Below are 26,364 nucleotides of genomic sequence, written 5' to 3'. Positions count from 1 at the left end.
TATATTGATGGTGATAATAAATTAGCATAGTGATTTGGGAGAACAATTTGTCAATGTCCAATAATGCTGTAGATGTGTGTATTCTGTGACACAACCATTTCACTTACAGATTTATATGAAACATATATATATATACAATGTCTCCTTGTGTATATGTGTGTTTACATGTTTGCACACACATATATGGAGAAGAGAATGTATGTATATATGTATATATGTGCATGCATATATAGATAAAACCTTAATTTCAAAAAAATTGGAATAATATTTTCAAATGAAGCAACTGACAAGGGCTTAATCTCCAAAATATACAAACAGCTCATGCAGCTCTATGTCAAAAAAACAAACAACCCAATCAAAAAATGGGCAGAATATCTAAATAGCCATTTCTCCAAAAGAGACATACAGATGGCCGAAAAGCACATGAAAAGATGCTCAACATCACTAATCATCAGAGAAATGCAAAACAAAACTGCAATGATGTATCACCTCACACTGGTTAGAACGGCCATCACCAAAAAGTCTACAAACAATAAATGTTGAAGGAGATGTGGAGAAAAGGGAACCATCTTACATTGTTGCATGGGAATGTAAATTGGTACAACCACTATGGAGAATAGTATGGAGGTTCCTACAAAACTAAAAATAGAACTACCATATGATCCAGCAATCCCTCTCCTGGGCATATATCCAGAGAAAACCATACTTCCAAAAGATACGTGCACCCCAATGTTCATTGCAGCACTATTTGCAAGAGCCCAGACGTGGAAGCAACCTAAATGTCCATCAACAGAGGAATGGATAAGAAGACATGGTGTGTATATATATATATACACACACACAATGGAATGTTACCCAGCCATAAAAGAGAATGAAATAATGCCCTTTGCAGCAACATGGATGGAGCTAGAGATTATCATACTAAGTGCAGTAAGTCAGACACAGAAATACAAATATCATGATATCACTCATACATGGAATCTAATTTAAAACGTGATATAAGTGAACTTATTTACAAAACAGAAACAGACTCACAGATTTTGAAAACAAACTTATGGTTACCAAAGGGGAAATGTCAGGGCGAGGGGTAAATTAGGAGCTTGGGATTAACAGACACATCCTACTATTTATAAAATAGATAACCAACAAGGACCTACCGTATAGCACAGGGAACTCTACTCAACATTCTGTATTAACCTAAATGGGAAATGGGAAAAGAATCTGAAAAAAGAATGTGTGTGTGTGTGTGTGTGTGTGTGTGTGTGTGTGTGTGTATTTTTATGTATGTATGTATAACTGAATCACTTTGCTGTAAGCTAACACAACATTGTAAATCAACTATACTCCAATAAAAATTTTAAAACATTGGAATTAACCTACAGGTAAGTGGTCTTTATAATAGCATTGAGTAAATAAAGTACAGTTAACTCACTCAGTGAATTGCTATACAATTAACATGAATTAACGTGTATATCAACATAGATAAATCAACACAAATATAACATGGATGCAGACAGTAAGACATGAAATGATATGCACAGTATGGAAGCATTTATTTAAATTTTAAATGCTTGCAACAGTACTACATATTATTTGTGGAAACATCCTCATATAAATACATGCATGAAAAAGTTACATATCAACTTCCAGATATTGACTTCCCCTCTGGAGAGGGGGAGGGAGGTGAAGCCATACGGTATTATTTATTATTTAAAAGAAAATTGAAGCAAATATGGCAAAACGATAGCATCTGTTTAATCTTTGAGGAAAGTACCTGGGAGTCTGATTATTGCCTATTCCCTCTCTTGCTTTATTGGAGAAGTCGTTTGGCTGGTTCACCACTGTTACTCAGTGTGAGTACAGAGATGAGGAAACTTCTCAGTTTTAAATAAGTTAGGATGTGAAGTTCAAGTCAAGTCATACAAGAGCCACTAAAAGAAATGACTTTTTTTTAGCCTAGAAAATAGAAGACTTGACAAGATTAGGATTCATCTCTTTAAATTATTCCAGGAATTTCTCCTAACAGAAAGAATTGGGCTTGTTCTATGTAGGGGGCGAATGTAGAAACAGTGGTTTGGAAATGAGAAGATTCAGATCCTAGCCCAAGTGATGGCAGATCAACCCAATGGCCAGAAGTGTTTAGAACTGGGATAGAGGCCTCCAGGAGGAAGCGACTCTCTTGTCAGGTGTTCAAACAGAGGCAAAACAACCCTATATATGTAATGCTTAGCAAAGACCATAATGCTAATGGATATCATTTATTGAGTGCTTTCTATATTTTAAGCATTTTATACGTATTAATTTTTTAAAATTTCCGTAACAGCCCTATGAGTTTACGGCAGTTTGTACAAATAACTGCGATGATGCTTGCAAAGCACACACACGGTATTTGGTACCTAATCATCTCAGAGGGAATCAGGTCGCTATTCGTTTTATTAACAAGCTTGATTAGGACCCCATTTCTTACCCCAAATTTGGTAGTCAGCCTAGGGGTTACTGTCCAGAGAACAGACACAGAAGCTTAACACAGTCACACACTTGCAGTGTTTTACTTAACCCAGGTCGCTCCTTGGTGAGACAGAGATAGAAAAAGGAAGTGAGGATGGGATACAAGTGATTGGACCAAGTTCACACACCCCTGGCAAACCTGGGTGCTGGAGAAGGGGCACTGAACTCAGAAGCATGTAAGCCTGGAGTAGTAGAAATGTCTCTGTCTTTTACAAGTGGCTTTGTGTCACTGATGCTGTGTCTCCCTAGCCTAGGTCCCCCTTTGTCTCCATATTCCAGCCTGGTTAGTTCCCATGTGGGGTCAATGCAGACGAGTTCTCTGAAAATAGGTGACCTGAATACAGTTGACCCTTGAACAACGTGGATGTTAGGGGTGCTGACCCCCTTGTAATTGAAAATCTGCATATAACTTTTGACTCCCCCCAACCTTAACCACTAATAGCCCGCTGTCGACTGGAAGCCTTATAATAATATAAGCAGTCGATTAACACATATTTTGTAAGTTATATGTGTTACATACTATATTCTTATAGTGAAGTAAGCTAGAGAAAAACTGTTATTAAGAAAATCATAAAGAAGAGAAATACATTTATACTACATATATGTATTTATTGAAAACAATCCACATATAAGTGGACCCATGCAGTTCAAACCCATGCTGTTCAAGGGTCAACTATACCTAAAAGGGAGACAGCAGTTCATTCCTTAATTTAAACCTGTTAAATCTGATGTATTAACTATCAGGCCTATTTGCATATTGCATCCTGTGTGGCAGCCTCTTCCCAATGACGGACGTGTTCTGAGTTGTTCAAATCCTGGGAATGATTTGGGTGGATAATGTCAGTTGATTATGAATTTCTGGTGTGTGGCCCACAGCTACTGGTGATGAATCGGGCTGCTACACAAGGGGACTTGTGATCAAGAGCACATTTCTGCATAATGAGAAGTAAAGTAGTGCAGATTAATGGTGTCAGCATTTTAATGGGGCCTGGGAAAATGGCTGGGTGATGGATTCTTTTTGCAGAGAGCAGCCCAGTCTTCTGCCTCCCATCTTTGCAATGAGGAGAGCCCAAGGGGAGCCACTGAAAGATCATTGCATCTCTCTTTGACAGGTGTTGGCATAAGAGTTTCCTAGTTGTATCTACCTCCTCTTTCTTGCCGTCCTTTCCCCCACTGAATGTGACACGCAGGGCAAGAGACAAAGAAAACTGTCCAGAGTCAGGGGTGTCAGAAGCACCATCATTAAAAATCTTATAAAGGAAACGTGTAGTCATCAGGTAGTGCCAGGGTCACTAACAAGCAAGGAAGACTTATGAAGGTGGCCCATCTTTATGTCTGGGTGAGGGTGGTACAGCTGACTTGACCTCTACACGAGCTTTGTTACCCCAGGCAAACCCAGAGGAGGAAGACCTGTCGGTATGTACACATGAACATAGCCTATAAGCAGCAGTCAGGGCCAAGCTCAAGGCCAAGGCATTCCATGAGGTTTGGGCTATTGTTATGAACACCAGGTGGTATCAACTGAACACCTATGGGATACCTAGAAGATACACGTACTTTGCATTTATCATTTCAGTTAATAATCCCCCTGCAATGAAGGTATTTGTATTACCATTTTATGTATGAGGAACCTGAGGCTCTGGGTGTTTATTTGCCTCTTTTGAAATTACATAGCAAACAATAATAACAGCAGTAATAATCATGACTATACTCATGATCGTAACTGCTATCATTTGCATAGCTTTTGCCATGAGCTATCCACTCTTCTAAGAGTTTGTTATGTGTGAACTTATCAGAGTAACAAAATAATACTACAAGATCGGGCATTGTATTTTAACATTTACAAATGTGGAAATTGAGGCACCATAAGGTTACACAACTTGCCCAGAGTCACACAGTAAGTTATAGAGATATGATTTGAACCTTAGCATCTGGTATTAACCTTTATGCTTAGGAGCCAGATTTAAAATGCCAACTTGTTATAATTAGAGTACTCTTTCCCCAGTCCCCACTGCTTCCTTGCATAAGCTCATATCTGCCTTTGAATTGCTAAAAATTACACCCTCATAAATATTTATATAAATGTCACTGACCCCTAAATTGAGTTAGGTCTCTGCTATATGTTTGCATGTTCCTCTATTATTCCCCTATTTTAACACTCATCATACTTTCCTGTGATTTCTCACAAAACATTTTGTCTTCCCTTGTCGATTTTAAGTTGCAAGAGGGCAGGTGCTGGACCATCTTTGCTTGGGATCATATGCTCAAGGTTTAAGACAGTGTCCATATGAATAAAACTGCATTTATGATTTACTGTTACCACATTTCACAAACGCTCTTGATGGCATACTGGCAATTGGAAAGGTATATTTTGTAAGGTATAAGATAAAATATAAACGATTTGTCAAAGCAAAAATTCCTACTGGGTGGCTCCGGGGGCCCCATGAAGAAATAGACAACAGCATTCCTGAGCTGTGGACACTGAGCTACAACAAGACGCCCCAGGGCAGCCAAATGGAACAGAAAATCCCTTCATACTATGTGCTATGAAAACAGCAAACAAACTGATTTCAAATACAAGCTCTAAACCAATAGACTCTATGCCTTGACTTGCAATCAAATGTCCTCACCTTGGCAACTCTGTATGGAATGATGAGTGGTAGGGAGCAACTATGGAGCATTATTAACGATGGTTAGCGAGTTTTCTAAGCTAAGTCATGGAATAAACATTTGTGGATGAAGGGATGAACAAATGATTGAATAAATGAATGCATATAATAAAATCAGGTTTGCCCCAGTTCACCTAAGGAAAAATTGATGCTTTTCTACCACAACATGATGCTTCTGTTTCCAATGGTCCTTTATGTGTACACACTATAGTTTCAGGCCTGTTTCCTGATGACACCCTATGCCCTAGTGATGGACATCAGGATCTGCATTTTACAAAGGGAGAGAGGGCAGTTTACAGAGGTGAAGAGACTATTTTGAAAATAATGCATCATTATTGCTGTTGCTGTTATTGTTATTATTATCTTACACATTCCTTTGCTTTTGAGCACCTGTTACATGCTAGGGATAAGCCCAAAGACAAACTCAAGCGCAGAAGAGACTGACGGGTTCGACTGCCTACCAAGAAAAGAGCAGAGGGTACCAGAGACGAGAATAGCTGAGGACATGCAAGCTGGATCCGAGGAACAAGCAGAGAACTCAGTTACTGAACCGAGGACCCCCATTTAGAGCAACTTGTAGAATGTTCTTGGATCTTCAGTGCTGACCTAATTTTTGTGGCCTCATCTTTCTGGGACAGGTCTTCCTGCTCCCAATATCCATGACACTCTGAAGTTTATAAATCCAATGTCAGTCCCACTGCTTGTAATGTGCCTTTGATATAAAAAAAGTTTCATTAGACATGGCTTTGTTTATTCAAACCTCATTCCTCCCTCACATCTTAATGATTTTAAAGCTCAGACTATTAATCTTCTTACCGAAGTTAAATCTTTCTCCCAATATGTTTTTTTATAGATATTTCCCAACTCAGAAGCTTATACTCATTGCCCTCTATGGACCTTCTCGGGGATAATAATTAGCTGTAAAGCCTTGTTGTCAGTCAGAAATGCTGAAGAAAGTGTTCCACTATTAGGTGGGATTGTGGGCTGGAAGCTTTCTGGGGTATTCTCCCCTCTGGGAGTTGCTGAATCGAACAATTTAATTCAGTTCATTTTGGGAAAAGCATTGAGTTCCTCTCTGCACTGGCCACTGTGTAAGTCTGGGAAATAAGATGTACTGAGGCCATCATCATGTGGTGATAAGACATAAGTGATACAGCAAAACTGCAAATAGATGAGCTCCATGGTAGAAATTCGTATAAAGAGTTGTGGGGGAAGAAGTAATTCCATCAGGGAGATGTTGGGCAAACTTTCAGAACATAGGTAAATACTGAACCAAGTGTGCACTAGATTGAGAAGGGGAACAGCATTCAAGACCAAGGGAACAGCAGGAGTGAAGAAGGTGGAGGGGCACAAAATAATTTGCGTGTTGTGCTGGGAGAACTGTTTCTTCTGCCAGTGTTCTGGCTTCCTTTATTTTCTTGAACATAGTTTGTTCTTTCTCAGTGATGGCTTTTTTACCTACTCTTCCCTCAGCCTGTAACCGTATCCCCAGCCCAGTTCTGTCCACTTGGCTACCTCCTTCCCGTTCCTTTAATTCTCAGCTTCAATGTCACATTCTCCAGCTGGCCTGTCCTGACACACTAGACTCAACTACGTTCTTTGATTTATGCTTCCACCACATTTTTGAAATTCTCTTTGTTAACTTTCATTACATTTAACACACTTGCTTAATGCCTACCTTCCTCAATCCAGGGTGTTAAATTAATGAAACAAGGAGGCCATTAGACTGATACGTCTCTAATCTGTGGCAGCCTATGTAAAGCACACCAAAATCTCACGCTGTGAACACCTCAAACCTAGGAACTTGAAACATTAAGGACAACCAATCAGAGACAGACAAGTAGGCTTTCAGCTACGGCCAATCAAATACAATACTTTCCTTCTTTTGCTTCCACACTTTCTCTATACAAGTCCTTCCTCCTACTCCTGTTGGCAGAGTGCTTCTAACTACTTGTGGTTTGGTGTGGCCTGATTGCAAGCGATTTTTGCTCAAATAAACTCAAAATTTTTAATATGTCTCAGTTTATGTTTGAACAAGTGTAAACTCGTGAAGGCTGAGACTGTGTCTGGTTCTCCATGTGTTCTCAGCACCTTCCTCAAGACCTGATCCCTAGATACCACATCTCAATTTGTTTCATTGTACAAATGGTGGGAACTGACTGGAGACTACGATGACACATCAATAAAGAAAGATGAAATGAGAAGGTCTGTGCAATGTCTTCCACTTAAACATGCTCCCAGAAAGCTTCATTTTGAAAGGCCAGAGTAATGTGGAAGAAACACAATTTTCTTCAAGCTCTGAAGGGACTATTTTATAGGAAAGGAAGATAGAAGATGGGTAGCTGACAACCATACATACATAACACTGATAATGATTCTCTAGAAATTAATCTCATGGGGGACGATGGTGGTAGAAAATAGTCTCAGGTATGTGGCAGCCTCTAAATATTCCTCAAAGTATGGAGCAATTTATCAATGTATATACCTCAAAAGAAGAAAGGAAAAGGAGGGGGAAAGCTGAGGTTTTATTCATATCTATGGTAACTGGAAGGAGACACAACCATGTGAATGAAAAGGCCTGTGCAGTCATACTGGAGAAAGGTAGCATCTTGGCGACTGGTTGGTTGATTCATTCACTTAATGAATGTTCATTGAGCACTTGCTTACTCAGCTCCATGTCGATCATTACACTAGGCTCAGACATTTCCCTTACAGAATTCACCATCCAACAAAGGAGAAAGACATCAAATAAATAAACAATTCATTCACCACAATGGCAAGGGGGTGCTACCAAGGAGATGCACAGATTTGAGGGCAGGCTTGGCCAGCGGGCATGGGTGTCAGAAGGCATCTAACAAAAACTGTGCATTGGCATTGACAGAGGGAAGTTAGATTTTGACCATACTTCTGAGGCCTCAAGGGTCTATAATATGCCATTTCTCTGGGGTCTGTGCATGGATATTTACTGTGACACTGGCATAATCGTGTGACCCTCTCAACCTGAGTGTTCCTAACCTACCTACCGATACCCACAACTCAAGTGGGTTTGCTTCTACTTCTCATAATGTAAAGATCTAGTGGGGTCACCAACTTCCATTTAGTAGCTGTGCTTTACTGAATTCTGTGGGGGTAAATCGTGTGCAACTGGGGTAGTCATGAATATGAACATGAATTTTCAAAGGTCTTAGGACATACCCTTTATCTATATGTCAAGAGCCTACACCATGACCTTCCACCTGTCTTTACAAATATGACCCTTTCCTAGAAAAAAAGTGGGGTCTGTCAGAATATACTCACTAGAGGTCTGGAAAACACAAGTATGGACCTTTATCCCCAACCCAAAGGGTAGACTGCCCCACCCCTTATGTGAGTTGACCCCCATGCCAAAACCAGTGTGAAAAAATTTGAGACAGTGTTACAGTCCTTTTTAGAATAAGATATAGTAACATTTTAGTTCTAACTTTTTGATCATTGTTTTGAGTTTGTGTCTCCACAGACCTTTTCTCCGCTTTTGTTGTCTCTTGGTTAAAAAAAAAACAGAAAAAAACATAAAAAGCAACAACAACATTAGCAAAATAAAGAGTTTCTAACTATAAGAAACTGACAAAAGAAATTAAAGATGATACAAACAGATGGAGAGATATACCATGTTCTTGGAGTGGAAGAATCAACATTGTGAAAATGACTATACAACCCAAAGCAATCTACAGATTCAATGCAGTCCCTATCAAACTACCTATGGCATTTTTCACAAAACTAGAACAAAAATTTTCACAATTAGTATGGAGAAACAAAAGACCCTGAATAGCCAAAGCAATCTTGAGAAAGAAAAACGGAGCTGGAGGAATCAGGCTCCCAGACTTCAGACTATACTACAAAGACCAGTAATCGAGACAGTATGGTACTGGCACAAAAACAGAAATATAGATCAAAGGAACAGGATAGACAGCCCAGAGATAAACCTACGCACATATGGTCATCTTATTTTTGATAAAGGAGGCAAGAATATTCAATGGAGAAAAGACAGCCTCTTCAACAAGTGGTGCTGGGAAAACTGGACAGCTACATGTAAAATAATGAATTTAGAACACTCCCTAACACCATCCACAAAAATAAACTCAAAATGGATTAAAGACCTAAATGTAAGGCCAGACACTATAAAACTCTCAGAGGAAAACATAGGCAGAACACTCTACCACAAATTACAGCAAGATCCTTTTTGACCCACCTCCTAGAGTAAAGGAAATAAAAACAGAAATAAACAAATGGGACCTATGAAACTTAAAAGCTTTTGCACAGCAAAGGAAACCATAAACAAGATGAAAAGACAACCCTCAGAATGGGAGAAAATATTTGCAAACTAAGCAACTGACAAAGGATTACTCTCCAAAATATACAGGCAGCTCAAGCAGCTCAGTATCAAAAAAACAAACAACCCAATCCATAAATGGGCAGAAGACCTAAATAGACATTTCTCCAAAGAAGATATACAGATTGCCAACAAACACATGAAAGGATGCTCAACATCATTAACCATTTGAGAAATGCAAATCAAACCTACAATGAGGTATCACCTCACACTGGTCAGAATGGCCATCATCAAAAAATCTACAAACAATAAATGCTGGAGAGGGTGTGGAGAAAAGGGAACCCTCTTGCACTGTTGGTGGGAATGTAAATTGATACAGCCACTATGGAGAACAGTATGGAGGTTTCTTAAAAAACTAAAAACTGGAACTACCATACGACCTAGCAATCCCACTACTGGGCATATACCCTGAGAAAACCATATTTCAAAAAGAGTCATGTACCACAGTGTTCACTGCAGCTCTATTTACAATAGCCAGCACATGGAAGCAACCTAAGTGTCTATCGACAGATGAATGGATAAAGAAGATGTGGCACATATATACAATGGAATATTACTCAGCCATAAAAAGAAACAAAACTGAATTATTTGTAGTGAGATGGATGGACCTAGAGACTGTCATACAGAGTGAAGTAAGTCAGAAAGAGAAAAACAAATACCATGTGCTAACACATATATATGGAATCTAAAAAAAAAAAAGGTCTGATGAACCCTGGGGGCAGGACAGGAGTAAAGACACAGATGTAGAGAATGGACTTGAGGACACAGGGAGTGGGAAGGGTAAGCTGGGACGAAGTGAGAGAGTGGCATGGATATATATACACTACCAAATGTAAAACAGAAAGCTAGTGGGAAGCAGCTGCATAGCACAGGGAGATCAGCTCGGTGCTTTGTGACCACCTAGAGGGGTGGGATAGGGAGGGTGGGAGGGAGACGCAAGAGGGAGTGGATATGGGAATACATGTATATGTATAGCTGATTCACTTTGTTATACAGCAGAAACTAACACACCATTGTAAAGCAATTTTACTCCAATAAAGATAGGAAGGAAGCAAGGAAGGAAGGAAGGAAGGGAGGGAGGGAGGGAGGGAGGGAGGAAGGAAGGAAGGAAGGAAGGAAGGAAGGAAGGAAGGAAGGAAGGAAGGAAGGAAGGAAGGAAGGAAGGAAGGAAGAGGTTCTAGACTCCTCAACAATCTCCAGCCAAGGGCTCATGCCAGTTACTAGATCCACAATGTAGGAGAGTCCTGGCTTCTGCTTGTCTTCTCATGATTTACTGATTTACTTTTAATTTAAATTTTGGGATTGGTAAGAAGTATAGATTGGGCACAGGTTTTAATCCTATAGAATGCTAAGGTTAGGGATGAGGAGATGGATGGAGAGGTGGGTGGACCTAAAATGGCATGAGTTAAACTCTAGTCCGCAAAAGAAGGGTAAACATCCCTTGACAGGGTCCTCATCCCCTGCATCTCACAATACAGACTGCTGGCACATTTTGGACCCCATTGGAATACCTTCTGTGATGGCTAATTTTATGTGCCAACTTGGCTAGGCTATGGTGTCCAGTTGTTTGGTCAGAGACTAGTTCATACGTTGCTGTGAAGGTATTTGTTTAGATGTCATTAACACTTAAATCAGTAGACTTTAGGCAGAGCAGATTACCCTCCAGAATGTGAGTGGGCCTCATCCAATCAGTTGAAGGCATTAAGAGCAAAGACTGCTTCTCGATGTTGAAGAAATTATCAAGACTGCCAATTAGAAACCCTGCTTGAGTTGTCAGCCCGCTGCCCTTTGGAATCCAACTGAAGACTGCAGCGTCAGCTCTGACCTGAATCTCTAGCCGGCCCTATAAATTTCAGACTTGCCAGCTGTCATACCCCATGAGCCAATTCCTGAAAATCTCTCTATATACCTTTGGAGAGCCCTGGCTAACCTGACTGAAGCACCTCCTTTTCAGGAAAGGTTTGTTGTGTCTGACTTCTACGTAAGACAATGGGAATCTGGGATGGCAGTGCTGGAAGTGGCCTTAGCCAGTCTGGCCTCCCATCACCAGGGCAGATCTTGCTGGGTGACCGTCAGGCTCTCCCCAAACTATCCTCACAGCACGAGGGGCACACCTGGCTCATGGACCACCGCAGACCCCAGGTCTCCCTGGTGGCCTTGCCCTTCTCTATCCTTTGTCTGAACCACCACTCCTCCCACTGCAAAAATTAGGAATTTAGAGCAGAAGGGAAAGTAAGTTTTCTTCCAGCTCTGCCGCGCTAAGACTTTAACTTTGTCGTACGTTGGAATTAAAAGGGCAAAACGTCCAGCTGAGACCTCTGCAGCCGCTCCACGGATTGGCTGCGGAAGGGAGCCTGGCGAGAGGTAATTAACCGCAGATCACTAACAGCTCAACAGGAAGGCCTGTGTCCAGGAATTCCTTTGCCAGAGGTCCTGGGAGCCTTTGCTGCGGAGAAACGGGTTTGCAAATAAGCACTTTTCTTTGAAAAGGCCCCTTTCCCCAGCTCCATTAGCTCCCAGCTCGGCTTTCAGCTGCGAGGGATGTCTTTTCATCTTGAACTTGACATATTCTTCTAGTTTAGCCCAGTCACACGGAGCCCTTTGGCAAGCCACTCTCACTCCCACTGTGAATTGTTGGGTACCAAGGCGGAGAGTAAAGTTCCAAGCTGGCCAACTTTCCCCCAGAGCCCCCCGACTCTGCCTCTCTTTGTGCTCAACTATGGATTTCAACATCTTTGGTTTTCTTTGTCATCAGGAAAGATGTTGGAGTCAAAGGGAGAACAAGAATTCCAGACATGCTGAGAAAAGTGTGTGTGTGTGTGTGTGTGTGTGTGTGTGTGTGTGTGTGTGTGTGTGTGTGTGTGTGTGTGTGTGTGTGTGTGTGTGTGTGTGTGTAGGCTGTCTCACTCACCACCCCCAACGCCACTGATTAGCATTTGCAACCCTCAGGAATGTATGTCATTTGGGGTTGAGTTAGTGGTTTGAGCAATGTTCCTTCCAACTTCCTGTTGGAAAATTTAACCTCTTTTTAGTCCTTAGAGAGGCAACGAAGCTGAACTCCATGTATATTCGTTCTTCCCCGTGACACATCTTTTGAATTCAGTCCCAGCTGCCCACCTCCATCATCCTGGCCATTTTCCTCTTCCTGGATTCTCATCCCATCTCCTAACTATTCTCATCTCTCTTTTGCTCCCTCCAAAACAACTTCCTTCCACAGCCAAAGTGATCTTTCTAAAATGTAGATCTGACTACCTTGCTGCCCATTTCCTGGAGATTCAAGTCTAAACTCCTGGCGGACAGCCTGAGGTGCTCCTGGGGGTATGCTCCACGGCCCCTGCGTTCTCTGAGTCAGTCAGCCTCTCTTCCTTTCTCCTTTTCTCTCCATCTCCCCACCCACTCTTATTATTTTTTGCAGCTGTGTTCCCTTCTTGACATTAGCTTTTTTTTTAAAAGGTAAACTCTGTCCTTCCTTAAATTCCTGGGTCCTGATCGACTCTCTCCATCCTAGATGGGGTGAGCAATTTCCATAGTTTTCACTGCTTTTCTCCATTCTCAGTGTATCACCTGCATTTGCTCACCTGTCTAGCCAGCCCGAAAGCCCTCTGGGGAGGCGACTTTCTGTCCATAATAGACAGCCCTGCACAGTGCGGGACACATAGAATATCCTCAGTTAATGCTCTGGATTGACAGGAGGCATAATAGAGCATCTTGTAGGAGTTATGCCCTCTGGCTCTGTAACTGGATTCATGTGGATTGAATCCTAGCATTCACTGCCTGAGCCTCTATTTCCTCACCTGTGAAATGGACACAATCATATCAACATCAGAGCACGGCTAGTCAAAATTCACTGATACACACTGCATACAAAGTGCTCAACGCATCCCTGGTATATAGTAAAAACTTGATATTTACCATCTTTGGGAACAACTGCTCTACTTGTATACTGTAGCCCTTCATCTATCTCCTCCCTCTTTGTTCACAGACCGCCTCCATCCTGTTCCCCATTGAAGCCATCAACTACAGGGGAAGAAAGAGTTAAGCCTGACTCTTCACCACAAATCCAGAGGCACTAAATAAGGCTCCAGCGCTCAGGCTTTAAGTATGGGCTGCAGTTAACTATGAACAGCTGTTGCAAGATAATAGCCTTCTACTGGTAAAATAAGGCCGGCCCCCCTCCCTCACAATGAAACCTTTCTTGCAAAGAGCAGTCAGAATGGACAGATAGATCTCAGTCTGGCAGTAATCAGAATTACGAGATGGGGGCAAGAGGAAGGACTGTCAGGCTTCCCAGATCAAGCTGACATATATATAGCAATTCTACTTCCGTTTCCAAAAGCCAAAACACCGGGCACCTCTTATCTGCAGTACGTTCCCCCTGTTGTTCTAAGGGGGAAAAATAACTCTGGCCGCTGCTGCTCCCGTCCTGGGCCGGCATTAACCCTAATAACTGGAGAAAGAGCAGACACTAGCCCAGAAGACACGTGTGTTGCTCTTTATACCAAAGCCCTTCATCCAACTAATCTTCTCTTCCCATTTTAGGAGACTGAGTATGAGTCAAAGCTCAGCAGCGTGAGTCCACGTGGAATTCGGGCGCCTTTAGGTGCATTTCAGAATTTAACAAAGGTCAGATTCGTGTTAGTTGCTTCCATTCTGCTGGAGACAGATACATGGGCTGGGTTTGGAGAACAGATTACGGAAAACACCCTTTGTTTCAGAAAATATACAGAATTTGTTAAACGTGTCCCTGGTGTCAGGCAAATAGCAGGCCCTTGATGTTTGTGTGTTCTTGAGTTTGTTAATCAACTTCCATGCATGAAGAATGATGAAGCAACTCTGGAAGCAAATGGATTTGCTTTCAAAGAATGGTGCTGGAGTCATAGTCTTTGAAATGGAAGATTTGAGTGGGTTGTCTAGTGTAAATCCTATCTATCTGTCTGTCCATCCATCCATCTTTCTATTATCTATCTACCTTTATAACACCTATCTATCTATCTGCCTATCTGTCCATCCATCCATCTTTCTATCATCTATCTACCTTTATATCACCTATCTATCTATCTATAGATCTATCTGCCTATCTATCTCTCTGCCTATCCATCCATCCATCCATCCATCCATCCATCTATCTTTCCATCATCTACCTTTATATTATCTATCTATCTAACTCTATCTATCTATCTATCTATCTATCTAGTTCGACGAGACCCAGAAAAACTAAGTGGTTTATATCGGGTCAGTCAGCAAGTCAGCAAGCAGAAACAGGAGATGTAGCAACCTCTCTGACTCCCAGGCTTGTGAGTCAATCAGATCACATAGAAAGAAAATCACGAGACTATCAGGAGACTAAAGTCAAAGTCTCTGAAGCTGGGTAAACAAATTCAAAAGGCATGTCCAGCACTCAGGAGTTGAATTCTGTTTATGGCTGTGGTCTCAAGAGAAGCACAGCTGCCTGTCGATGTCTATCCCCAGCTAGATCATACATCTTATAAACTAACAGGCACAATAAGTACTGTTGAGTTAATGAATGACTTACGGACTTGCCCACTGCTGTGAAGGCAGCCTTTGCATCTGTGACAATGCAGCAGTAACGACTACCCATGGTTATCCTTGCTGAGGTTTGTCATGAGCCGTAAACGATGGCCTGTGAGATGGGTGCTCTACATGGTCTCATTTGACAGATAAGGAAACTGAGGTTTGCTCCTTGTCACTCAGCTAAGTTCCAGAGCCAAGGTTCATAGCCTTGTTTTCTGACCTAGAGCTTGATTTCTTAACTACTAAGCAGCCTTACTGAAAAATAATAAATAAATTGAAAAATCATTGCCCACCTGCATATGATGCAAAGCATATTTGTGTTTCTGCTTTGTGCCCTTAAACTGGCAAAACTGTACCATCCTCAGAGGTACCTTCATCGTTCCTCTTTTACATGAGTGAGATCTGAGGCTCTGATAAGGCATCGGACTTGTCCAAGGTCACCCAGTTTGTAAGGTATGGAGACTTCTAAAATCAAGCCCAGTGCTTCCTTCATGACAACGTCACTATCTCCCTGGATATCTTAAATCCACAAAGTGTTATCTATACTGTGGTCCTAGCAAACACAGGTTAAGTTCACCTTTCAAAAAATTCTAAGACATTACTGACATCAAAATGATCAAACCAACCAAAGAAGAGTAAGGAACAAGGTCCCAGGCTCAGGTTAAGACAAGGATGACAAACGTATCCCAACTTCTAGGCCAATTACTCTTAGCTACCTGGAGGGCTATGCTAAGAAGGATCAGGAGACTGCTTCTGATCCTAACAAGGAAGCATCCTTTGATACTGAATTAAGTTGGTGCCGTGTTTGAATGCATAAGGGTGGCTGGGATGGGAATGTCTTATTTGTCTTTCCAGATGCACTTTCCCCTTTTCACTCTGCTCTGTGTTTGACCTCTGTGGTCTACACCAGGGGACTCCCTTACCCTCCAGTCTCCAGCTGGGATTGGCCAATGGGGAACCCATCAGGAGATGGAAAAGAGGGAGAGATGAGGTGGAGGTTGTAGTATTTAGTCCCCTGATTCCCTTGCTGTGGGTCACCATGGCTGATTTCAACCCCCTCAGAGGACGATTACAGCTTCTGCCAGGAGGCCATCTGCTCTCAGCTCGCTCTCGCCAGACCCCCATCCCTCTCCCCTTTCTCCTGCACTAGCCCTGGGTTACTGTACACTGCACATGTCTGGATGGTTTCCCACACGGTGCTGTGTCTGTATAAATATTCTCCTTACCAAACTCTCTTCAAGTTAACCAATTGGAATGTGACAGACTGACACACAACTCTGACGGACAGAGTGGTCATGTTATATGGGAATGTGTTAAAAAACCCAATCATGGATGGATGAAGACTGAGCACAGCCTCTCTTGTGAAGGGGATCCTAAAGAGGCTTCGTCTCTTTTCTCCCTTCTCTTCCCTTCCCTTCCTTCCTCCCTCTTCTTTTTTTGGTGGCATATTATTGTAGACACTTCTCTGATCGGTCCAACCTCCTTCAACTGGATACAACGTTGCATAGTGAAGAGTGCCTGGGATTTCACACCAGATGGAACAGCCGTGGACTCATTCATATCCAGGCCCAGCCATGCCTGAGCGCTCAAGCTCCAAGCTTGGGCAGGATGGTTAGAGTCTTGGGGCCTCAGTCTCCTATACAAAATTGGGATAATAACACTTACATTGTTTAGTTATTGATCATGGAACAGGTGGCACCTGTAAGACTATCCTTTTATTTATAGCATTTGACTAAGTTTACATGGATACAAAGTGGAAGTTTTTGGATAAGACTTTTTATTTTCATCTGCCCAAATTCAGCAGAGTAGCAGCGTTCTTTCCTTCTTTCCTCTCTCCCTTCCCCATTCCCTCCCTCACTCCCTGCCTCCATTCCTTCTCTTCTTCCCATAATCATGAGTCTTGTTGCTTCTTTTCAATCCTTGACACCTTAGTGGTGGTTCTCACCTCCAGGAGTCCTGGAAGACTCAGTGAATAGGGAGGATTTAATCGTCAGCCTTTTACACTGTAGAAACCCCAGCAATCCAGATCCCCAGAGACAGATTCTCAAATTAGATGCTGAGCTTCCTGAAGACAGGGATCGATATTATTTATTCCTCTATCCCCAGTTCCTGATGTACAATTTATAAACAGTAAATGTTTATTGAGTTAATGAGTTATGCTGGGTAATCCTGCTTTCCATAGATGTAAGGCTTCCCTACTTTAAACATGGAAACGATTATCTCTTTTATTTGAATCATTTTGAATGAAAATATTAAAAAAAAACCCACCATTTCAAGTAGAGTACACGAGACATTATTTGCATTAAAAAAATAATTTGGAAACATCTTCCTGAGCACAGATTATGCCACTGCACTTAAATGACCCTGTGCCATCAGGGGAAACTGAGGTGCACAGAGACCCTTTGCTTCTTAACTAAATGTACCTGGATGACTTCCTACTTTAAATCATTAAAGCCCAATTCCTCTACCCACTCTCCTCTCTTCCCAGTTACTGTTTCTAACATGCTGTGGGACTGCATACCAAGAAATTATGAACATTTGAATTCTGTGTAAAATAAGAGTGAAAAAGCTCTAAGTGTGTGGAAATAAAGAGGGAGTGGAATGAATACCACCTGCTCTGACTGTTCAGAAGCTTTTATTCTTCTTAGTTTCTGGGTATTTTAAAAATGAAGTTAGATATGAGAAAACACTGATACCTAAGAATGACTTGGGAAGACAAAATGAAACATTGGCTTTCTTTGCCAAAGAAGGCCAAAGAACACTCTTTGAAGTGTATCTGGGCCTAGCGCACCTGCGGGGAATTTTAAAGTCCATATTGAAATCCCAGTCCCTCTAATGTAGATTCTCACAGGAATCAGAAAGTTTATACACATAGCCTCAGGTTCAGATTAGCTTTATTTGGGGTTCTGTCCCCAAAGTAGTCAAGGGTGATGGAAATGGCAAGAGTCACTTTGGAGGAGGAGGAAGAAAGCTAGATTCTGGGATGGAGTCCCTTATCCTATGTGCCAACAGGAAATCAAGCCCTCTCTGACCCTCAACTTGCTAATCTGTAAAATGGGAATGACTATACATCTGGTAAGGCTTCCCAGGTGGACATGAAAATGATAAGTGGAAGAACAACAGAAGTATTTTGTAAAGACAAATGTAACATAAATATTCAAAAGTCCTACATGACGATGGTGATGATGAAGGCTCATTTCCAGTAGTGGCCTCGAATCTCATGTGCTGCTGTGAACTTCTTGGGGAGAGATTCCTGAAGCAACCACGGGGAATTTGAAATGCAACTTTCTCTAGATTTAGGGTTTAAACCTGAGCACTTTCCATCTGGGAGTCTGCATGTAGATCCAAAGTGAAGCTCAGTCCATTTCATTCTCCTATAGAACCCTTATAACTGCCAGTTAGTGTCTAGGGCCAGAAAAGGATGTCTGTCCTAGGATGCTGCTCTGCTTGGTGGCCAGGAGACTGAGTTAACTTCCAATCTCTGTTGCAGTAATTGTTTCATGTTAAGCTCTGCTAGGGTTATCGATCCCATTCCTCTCTGAGAATCTCTGTAGATTCTGATCTTTCTGTTTTACTTTAAATTCCATTACAGACATTTTCTAAATGTCAGTTAATTCAACTTATTTTTGTGTGAAATAGGAGTACTGTAAACAGTGAATAACTGGGGAATAAATAGATGATGAAAAATGAATGAATAATAGAACTGTACAGCACAAAGAAGGAACCATAATGCATGCTCATGAAAAAAAAAATCATTAGGAAATCAGGGGGATCCCAGGAAAGAATGTAGGACTGTGACAAGAAAATGTAACTGTGTTACAAATGTGTAAGACAACCTCACTGAAGGGGGTGGGAGGAAAAGGTGCTGACCTAAGTAACTTTGGAAATGAGTAGAGTCTTCAAGATTAAAGGCAAGAAGAATGACATAAGCACTGTACCCAGGTTGATAAAGTTGTTTTCCAAAGGGTTACAGGTTAACAATTCTGATACTGCTGGGCATGTACACTGGAACGAAGCAATTAAGTAAATGGATGGCAGATGATGGGAACTAAGTTTCTCACTGTTGGTGTGGAAATTTACAAATAAGCAAGATGTGGAGGCTACAGTAATTCATGTGATAATGATTTAAAGTTGGAGATATCAATATGAACTGATATTTAGCTTACTATAGCTACAGATGGTTACAGATTAAAATATTTACATGGGTATATACATGAGCGTATATGTATAAACGCATATATACATGAGTTAGCATACACATTTATATAATACATATTTTTTTGCTCGGTTAACTGAGGAGACCTAAAAGAGGCAACACCCCAGTAGTCATGAGCACAGCTAGTACCCAGATCTTGGTTTCTAACACCATTCTCCATTAAAAGGAACCAGAGCTTCTTGGAGAAATGCTCTAGGACTTGAGCTAGAAATATGCAGAATGAGCCTGGAGCAGAAAGTAAGAGAGGGTCTAAAAATTTAAAAGCTCACCCCAATGGGGGGATGTCAAAGGACTATGGGGGCCAACTGAAAGAAAATCCAATAGCCAAAGCTAGAATAATTTAAGCAACAAAATTATGTGGGGTTGGATTAAAACCCAAAGTCAAAAATGAATATTCATGAGTCCATACTTATCTAAATAAGTGATTAAATAAATTAATAACTCAGGGAGGAGGGGCAAATATCCTGTATAGAAGAATTCCAAACAATTATGTGGATACTCCGCCCTCAAGGAAGGGGGAAGCATAATGCCAGACTCTTTAAGTCTGGTCTGTACCCAGTGACTTTGTTCCAAAGAATATGTGAAAAGGGAGGGACGATTCTTAGTAATTTTACAGTAGAGAAATCTGACAAACGCTACCCCAGTCATGTGCTCAAGGTCAACAACCACTGTCATAAATCATATTGATAGTAAGTACCCTTGATATGGTATGACGGAAATGGCACTTTGCCACTGTGGTTTTCCTCTCAAAACCCCATAACTCTAGACTAGTCATGGGAAAAACATCAAATTCCCCTAAAGGGGCATCCTACAAAATAGTTGACTCCTCAAAACTCTCAAGGTCATCAAAGACAAGGAAAGTGACAAACTGTCACAGCCAAGAGCAGCCTACAGAGACATGACAACAAAATGTACTATGGTATCCAAGATGCAATCCCAGAGCAGAAAGGACAACAGATGAAAACTAAGAAAAGCTGAATAAATTATGGAGTTTAAATAATAATAAGGCATAAATATTGGTTCATTAATTATAATAAATATACGAAACTCATGCATGATGCTAATAATAGGGAAAACAATGTGGGGTATAAGGAAATTTTCTGTACAATATTTTCAATCTTTTGATAAATCTAAAACTTCTAAAAATAAAATCTATTTTTTAAATGAATGAAAAATAGTTATGAATTTAGCTTTACAAATTATTGAGCAATTGCTATGCTTACTATGCTCCAGACACTGTCCATATCTGGGGAGCTTGAGATTTTGTTTGTTTGCTAATGATATGAACAATAAGGGGTTAATATTCAAAATATGTAAATAGCTCATACAACTCAACATCAAAAAGCAGACAACCCGATTAAAAAATGGGCAGAAGATCTGAATAGACATTTTTCCAAAGAAGACATACATTTGGCCAACAGGCACACGAAAAGATGCTCAACACTGTTAATCATCAGAGAAATGCAAATTAAAACCACAATGAGATATCACCTCACACCTTTCAGAACGGCTATCATCAAAGACCACAAATAACAAAGGTTGGCGAGGATATGGAGAAAAAGGAACCCCTGTACAATGTTGGTGGGACTATAAATTGGTACAGCCACTGTGGAAAACAGTATGGCGGCTTCTCAAAAACCCCCAAACAGAACTACCATATGACCCAGCAATTCCACTCCTGGGTATATATCCGAAAAAAATGAAAATGCTAATTTTTAATGAAAAGATATGTGCACCCCAATGTTTATAGCAGCATTATTTACAGTTGCCAAGACACAGAAGAAACCCAAGTGTCCATCAACAGATGAATTGCTTTTAAAAACTCACAGATACAGCAATAAGGTGACTCCTCTGCTCTAGTCTCGGGCTGGTCAAGGAAGTATTTGGATAAGGTGAGTCCTTAAGGCTGAGTAACAACCTGCTGGGTGAAGAAGGCAGAGGCAGCCTTCCCGCAGTGGAACCAGCGATAATCAAAGGCCAAGGAGCATCACACCAAGCATTCTGTAAGGGGGGCTGCAGCTATATGTGATTCGCTTTTGCTGAAGCACATTACGGAAGGTTGAAAGGAGGGCAAGGAGACAAGGCTGGAGCGGCCAGCAAGAGGCACGGCGCAAAAGGCATCGTGTGCTCGGCTAAGGAGCCTGAGCTTTCTTCTAGGGAGCCAGCGAGAATTTTCAACCCTACAAAGAGGCAATCGCATTCCCATTGGATAGACTCACCCTGGCTGCTGTGAGGAGCGGGGTTGGAGTCCAACCAGATGGGATGCTGTAAGGCTGGGGAGCTTGAGGCTGTTGGAAAAGCATGGCATTTTCTTGGGGGCACTTAGAACCCTCTGACTTCCTAAGCTAACCACACTTGTGAAGTGCCCGTCTAAATATTCTCTTTTTATGTGTATTAGTTATAAAGGTAGAAGCTAACTTTGGCACAGAAATACATTTGTGAGGCAGAGGGAAACGTGTCCTTTAGGACTGCTTCTTGTTCCAGCCTTCCCTGCCAGGAGAAAAGAATGCAAACTAGAAATGAAGAATCTGAAACTTCAGGAGCTGCCATTTTGAAGCTCTCCCTGTCATAATACACAAGGCCAGAGTATTTTACAGATCCTGTAGTTTTAGTTCATCTTTCCCCATGTATTTAGGATGGCTAACCCGAAACTAAACTTTAACAACTAGCTAATACTCCAGTTACTCAGCATGGTTAAATGGACAGAACCCAACTTTGGAATTCGGGAATCTCTGTTCTTGAACCAGCTTGGCTACTAACCAGCTGTGGGACTTCATATGGTCCTTCAATACTTTGGAGCCCATTTAAAAATTTTTTCTTAAATAGAAAATATATCCCAACCCCACCACTATCACCATCATCACCAACACTACCATCATCATCAACATAAAGACATCACCACTCTGACTCCTCCATCCCAGGTTTTGGGAAGGATTAAACGTGACCATGGGTAGACAAGCAGCTTGCTCTTGTCATCAAAAGATAACAGCATATGAATAATCCTCAAATTGCAATGTTGAGATTTTGGTCAAATTCAGTGTCTGGCACCTACCAGGCACTCGGAGAATATTTTAATGAAAACCAGGTCATTTATTATGGCCTTTTGCCTCCTCTACTATTTAGACTCATGCTCTATGACATGAAAACAAGAAATCATAATTTGTCCTGGTGTTCCTGGCTTTCTGGCACAGAATAGCTTAATGAATTATGAGCGTAAGCATTGGAACAACTTTGTTATTATTAGGGACTCCAGTTATGTCCTAAAACATGTTCATGATCTCTTAGAGTGGGTTTGGTTCATTAATCATTGAATCCACTGAAAAATGAGGAGATCCTTTCATGGAGTCCCTATCTATCTACCTACCTATCTATCTACCTACCTACCTACTTATCACCATCATAGTCATTTTCTTATTCCCCAGCTATGGTTTCTTTGCTGTCGTTTTTGCTCAGGGCCAAACTGCTCTCTCCATCACAGACTCCATGTTTTGCTTATATTACCCCAAATTGCTAGATTTTATGTCCTCCCTTCCTTCCATGTCTTGAGCTAGCTTTTCTCCTGTCGGGGAAGCCAGCTGCCTTTTCAGTACGGATGTTTTCTTAAAAAACAAACCAGACCAAAACAAACAAACAAAAATCCCTGATCAACAGACCTCCAAACACAGCTGAGAAGAAGTGGTGTACACAGAATATTTTCTCTAGCCTCTCTCCAGCTTTGTGGACTACAGGCAAACCCCTCTGTGGCAGAAACTTACTAGATTTCTGTGCCTCCGTATTCAGCACAAGGTCCAGTACAGAGCAGAAAATAAATATTTCTGGAGAAAATAATCTTTCTTGAAATCTCGAGACGAGACTAGGACAACAGGGATAATTCAGTACTTTGCTACTCAAAGTGTAATCTCTGGACCAGCAGCATTGACAATACCTTGGATCTTGGTAGCACTACAGAATCCCATGCCCTACTTTGAACCAATTAAATCACAATCTTCATTTTAACTAGACTGAGGTGATTCATTTGAGAATCACTGACCTTGTCCAATGGTTATGAACCTTAGCTGAAAAGTGAATCATCTAAAGAACTTTAAAAAAATTGCTACCAGGATCCCCCAGATAGAGATTCTGATTTATTTGGTCTGGGAATGTTGCTTGGATATTAAGAGTTTTAAAAGGTCCCCACGTCATGCAAATGATAAGCCAAGGCCGAGAACCATTGATCGAGTCCAACTTTCTCATATAAATACAGATAGTTCTCCAAAGTCGGATGTACACACCTGGGTATTCAACAGCACTTTACAGAGAGTGGGGACTGAGCAACATTTAATCCACTACTGCTTTCCAGACCTCTCACATTTTACTGTCTTGTGAAACTCATCAATTTGTCCCTATATTACAGATTATCCAAGACGCACAGGAGCCCCAGTAGCCATTAGCCATTCTATGACTTTACTTACCACCCAGAGTTGATTAGAGCAAGGAAGACGCAAGCTGCAGGAATCAGATTCTATCTTCTAGGAATCTGAAACTAGGACCAGCAGCAGGATTGACGGTCTCAGCTTCTGGTTGGTCCCGTAACAGGTGGAGCCATGATCCTTGGGGCTACATGTTCTTCCCTGGGAACTGGGAGCAGAGAAAAGCCGTAAGCAAACAGAAAACAATGAATCAAGCACATGAAGGGAAGCAGGGAGCGTAAGTGGAGAGAGCCAATTATCAGGTTTACTTAACTTCCAGTCCTCGTTTCCAGGCCCTTCCCTAGCTACGCTCAGTTGCAATTCCATCCCATTATTTCATGAAACGTTACTATTTATAATTCGCCACATACATTTCTCCTTAAGTCAGCTCAAGTTGGGTTTAGCCTTGGCAAGCACAAAAAGTCCTAACTAATTCAGTCATCTTATTTTTCCTGCCTAATTCTGATTAGCACATTAGCACACATGTGAGATCACCAATGAAACCCATAGTTAAGGGATGAGCTTAGAGGCCATCCAACCTAAAAGGGGATAAGGAATATACACATGTGATGGCAATTCTCTCTTTCAGTGGCGTCGAGGGCATTATTTTTACAAAAGTCCATACGATTGAGGTTCTGAGTCAGACCTTTCCAAAAAAGGTTACTGTTTAATCCTCTCAACATTACCTCCATGATACAGAAACTGGGTCTGAGAGCGGCTGGCTGAGTTTCCTGCGGTTGTGTAGCTATAAAGGGGCATTGTCTGGATGCAAGTCAGTCTTTCAGACTTTAAACCCATGCTTGGGAAACAGCAGGGATCTCTGGCAGGGGACTGTGGCTGGTAATCATGGTGGTGAAGTGAGGAGGGGTGAGGGGTGAACGGCCTGGTTTGTCGTCAGTCAGGATTTGATGATGGAACAAGTTAACCAGAGCACCTCAAAGATCTTCTTCTCCCTCCTCTACTTGAACGAGATAATGGCTTTGGAATACTTTGCAGTCACCTTGAAGACTGTTCCTGCTTCTTTTACTCCGTGGCAGTGGACCACATTGTCTTACCAACTGTGGTCTCGATAACCCTTGTCTGAAACCATCTGCAGACTGCAACAACGAAACACACCTTTCTGATGTGTGCCTTCTAATTCATCCTTGGACATATTTGAAGAGCGGCCTGTACCAGAACATTCTTTGTCCCTTGAAACGACTGATGGCAAATATCCCCTGACCTTTTCATTCATGTCCGCTTTTCCTTTACCATTTGGTGAAAAAGTTTTGCAAAACCCACAGTGCTACACTAAAAGGCTGTTCTGGATCCTCAGCTTCTTGATCTGTGCTCAACAAGTAGTCCACGGTCATTTGAGCCCTATACCTCAGTACTGTATGTCAATATCGTTGGCTGTTTTTTCATTGTTTTGACTGACTGGACTAGTAGACTTTCTAGGCTGGCAGTGGGAGCTAAAGGAATGTCCACTGGGGAATGGAATCTTTGTAGAAGGAAGTGGCTATGATCATTCTACTTTCAGAATCCTGGGACTTCTACCCAGGGTGTAGGTGTTGCAGGCAAGGCCAGGACCCAACTGAAGGCTATTTCAATACTTATATAAGAAGGCAGATCTTGTCTTGACTGCGTGAATTCATTAGGAATTTACTAAGCTATTCATGAACCTGAAATCTCAAATTCAGGAATGTAGCAGGCCCACCTGAAGGAATTCTCGGTCTTGAGTTGGATCATAGAGCGCCTAAGGCACTAGTTTTCTGTAGGTTGCACAACACACGCGGATTGAGATTGTGTTCAGCTAACAATCCTTGAGCACCTGCCTTACATCAGGAGCTGTGTTAGGGGCTAGGAAGCCTCCACGCTCTTACACGTACTGTTTTTCCTTTCTGAAGTGCCTTCCCCTCCTGTCCACTCTCTCTCACTGTGCAAAACACATCTGCCCCGTCCTCTTGAAGCTTTTCCTGATTCCTTCAGCCCCCCTGACTCCTTTTGGCGCCATCTTGGATCTGTACACGTTACTCTACGGATGCACCTCTGACACTGGACTGCAATGCATCTGTGCTCTTGGGAGTTGATCCTGGATCAAGGCTCCTTGAGCACAGAGAGCATGCTTCAACCAGTTCTGGATCCTCAGCTTCTGCTCTGTACTCAGCAAGCGGTCCATGGTCATTTGAGTCCTATACCTCAGTACTGTATGTCAATATTGTTGGTTGGCTTTCTCATCCTCATTTTGAAGATAAAGACAACAAAGTCCATAGAGAAACCCCCCTTTGTCCTTAGATTACATCAGACCTAGGCTTAGACGCAAACGTAGCCTTCCCAAGAACACGTATTTAAAGTTTCCAACAACCAGTATGTAAAATGCACACACTTTGGTCTAGCAACTCCCCTTCTAGGAATTTATTCTATGAATATGCCCACGGAATGTCTGTCAGGACAGGCATAGGGTGCCTCTTGCTGCACTGCTTACATTAGCTGATACTTGGAGACCAGTGTGGTCACTTACAGAGAACCAGAGTAACCTCCAGAAAGTACATCTGAGCTATGATTTTATGGAAAGCGTAATTCAAAAGGACTAAACATATCTGTATGTAAACGTACGAAAAATCACTACTGTAAATAAAGCGT

General features: G+C 41.7%; 1 long non-coding RNA gene across 1 annotated transcript in view; it reads right to left on the bottom strand.

Annotated features, from left to right (window-relative positions):
- The window catches only part of LOC137214681 (uncharacterized), a 509,061-nt gene that overhangs the window by 108,297 nt on the left and 374,400 nt on the right, over positions 1–26,364 (bottom strand). Inside the window, exon 5 of the long non-coding RNA XR_010938997.1 lies at positions 23,746–23,911. This is a non-coding gene — a long non-coding RNA (uncharacterized lncRNA). The remainder of the gene's footprint in view (positions 1–23,745; positions 23,912–26,364) is intronic.

Source organism: Pseudorca crassidens, chromosome 20, assembly GCF_039906515.1.
Source record: "Pseudorca crassidens isolate mPseCra1 chromosome 20, mPseCra1.hap1, whole genome shotgun sequence".
Taxonomy (NCBI): domain Eukaryota; kingdom Metazoa; phylum Chordata; class Mammalia; order Artiodactyla; family Delphinidae; genus Pseudorca; species Pseudorca crassidens.
Note: the sequence above shows the minus strand (reverse complement) of the source record. Positions and strands in the feature narration are given on the sequence as shown.